Raw genomic sequence first — 2,662 nt, forward strand, 5'->3', positions numbered from 1 at the left:
AGAGAGTAAATATAAAAAAACAAATGTGTGTGTTTTTTCTGTGTGTGTGCATATTTAGATGCACAATCTTGTCTCTTATTGTTGCGGGTTTTGAATTAAAGCAAAGCCATAATAATAATAATAATAATAATAATAATAATATCAACAACAACAGCAGCAACAACAACAACAACAACAACAATAATAATAATAATAATAATAATAATAATATAAAGTTAGAAAATCATTGCTTGGAATTGCAAGAGTACTCTACAGGGTTCTTGAAGCAAGATCCGTAAGCAAGCGTCACCTTAGTCTGCTGACTGTGTACAGCTATTTTCCATCATACTCAACAAAATAAGTCATTCGTAAGCGAGTGTGACATGATAGCTTGCATAATGCTTTCACTAATTGTTTTAGGTGTCTATGAAGACCTAGTAGAGCATTGAGGATGTGATAGATTGAATAAGAAACACTACCTCAGCGTTAGGCTGGTACGCATTTTCAGTGGAGTAAACGGCAACAACGTGAAACAAAATTACTTGCTGGAAAACATGATTGTTATTCCAATGATTTAATCACTAGGTTAAGCTTACAACCAAAAAAACAATATGGCATATAAGCAAAGAGAACGATAGAAAATAAATTAATGATCTCGTACTTGTTAATGCGATCAACATAAATGTATATAAGAAATACAAACAAATACTATTTAAATACGACATTAAAAAGAAGTACCAGAAATCAAAGAACGTGTAAAACAAGAGAACCTCGCTCAATCTCAAAGCATCAGTCGTTATGAAACACAACAACGATTCTTTGAACAAAATAATCAGTTCTAATCAAAACCAAACGAATTTATGAAGAACTACGTAAAAATATAACAGAAATGAATACAAAATTCCAGCAGTAAGAGTAGAAGGATTTTAGGGGAGTGTTTGAGAAGGGAAGAATTACTGCAACCAATAATCTGCTAAACAACAAATGCAGCACCTGACCAACTGGGGGAAGCAATAGCAATACAGGATGTAATAGATGCTACAAAAACAAGCATAAAAAATGATAACGTTCCAGATTTCTAGTTGATATATTCAAGTAGTACAAGGAAGAAAGAACATCAGAATGTCATACCTAGAATAAGACCTTAAGACTAAACAAAAGTCGGTGAGCTGGCGGAATTACAAGCGTGTCAGACAAATTATGGAGCAGCATTTCCTCCGGCCTTTTATGTTCTGAGTTCAAATGCCACGGAGGTCGACTTTTCCTGTTTTCGATATCAATAACATAAGTTCCACTTGAGTACCGGGGCCGATTTAATCGGTTTCCCTTTCCCCTCAAATCTATTGGTCTTGTACCAACGTCAGAAACAATCTTTAGACTAAAAATAGATACTAAAACCTACATACTTATAACCTGCGTGCTTGCAGTGAACAAACAGTTACTACAAAGAATAAATGCATACTTAGAAAATTATTTGCAGAAAAACAGAAGGAATGCAGCAAAGGATCGTGCTGCATGTTTGTAAATATGAATTACTGACCGACCCGACTCTCACCGAAAACAGTATTTGATAAAGGACGGTATGAGTGTGGTAGAGATAGAGCTTTCAGAGAGATTTTATTACTGTCTCTGTAGATTCTGGAAACTTCATCCTCAAGTAAGATTGCATGAATAACAAACAGATACTAAGACCAAATTATGAATAAATAATAAAAGAATTTTACAGACACAGACAAAAGTAAGGATTATAAAGAATGTAAAATGTTTAGAAGAGAAATAAGGGATTGCTTTTTTTTTTCACGCCTTTTTCACGCCTTTTTCACGCCTTTTTCACGCCTTTTTCACGCCTTTTTCACGCCTTTTTCACGCCTTTTTCACGCCTTTTTCACGCCTTTTTCACGCCTTTTTCATGCCTTTTTCACGCCTTTTTCACGCATTAACACTTTAACCAGTATGATAATCCACACTGAACTCAAATGCAAATGCTAAGAGAACGAGCTAAAGATCTGCAGTATATGGGTGACCTGAAGCTGTACATGGGAGATAATAAGCAACTGGTACTACTATTAGAGTATATAAATTCAGTAGTATAATCGAGAAAAAATAACACGTCAATGCAACATTAAAAAAGAAAATTTAATAAAAACACATACGAGTTTAAGAGAATTAGATCCAACATAGACTCACAAATACTTACATTTGCATTACGTACTCAAAGGAAGGAAAAGGTTAGGAAGGAATGAGATATATGAGGTTAATTCTTACACTATTACCCTGGAAACATGGGTATTTCGTCCATAAACCTTAAACAACCCTTGTTCAGGGACCTTCTGAGTGGGTTGGGCTCCTCGACTTCAAGAAAATTCTGACTGGGCCCCATCTGCAAGGTCATGTTCCGTTTATCTTGATATGAGGTAACCATGTCACGTACATATGGTTGTGATGCATGTGTCTGGCGTACCGTTATCATTCGGATAGTCATGATCGGTATATTGGGCTTCGTGTATTTGCAGTCCGGTGTCATTTTGATGGCATGTACCGCTCTCTCACTTAATAATAATAATAATTATTATTACAATAGTAATAATAATGATGATGATGATGATGATGATGGTGATGATGATGATGGTGATGATGATGATGATGATGATGATGATGGTGATGATGATGGTGATGATGGTGA

Source organism: Octopus bimaculoides, chromosome 3 (assembly GCF_001194135.2).
Source record: "Octopus bimaculoides isolate UCB-OBI-ISO-001 chromosome 3, ASM119413v2, whole genome shotgun sequence".
Lineage (NCBI taxonomy): Eukaryota > Metazoa > Mollusca > Cephalopoda > Octopoda > Octopodidae > Octopus > Octopus bimaculoides.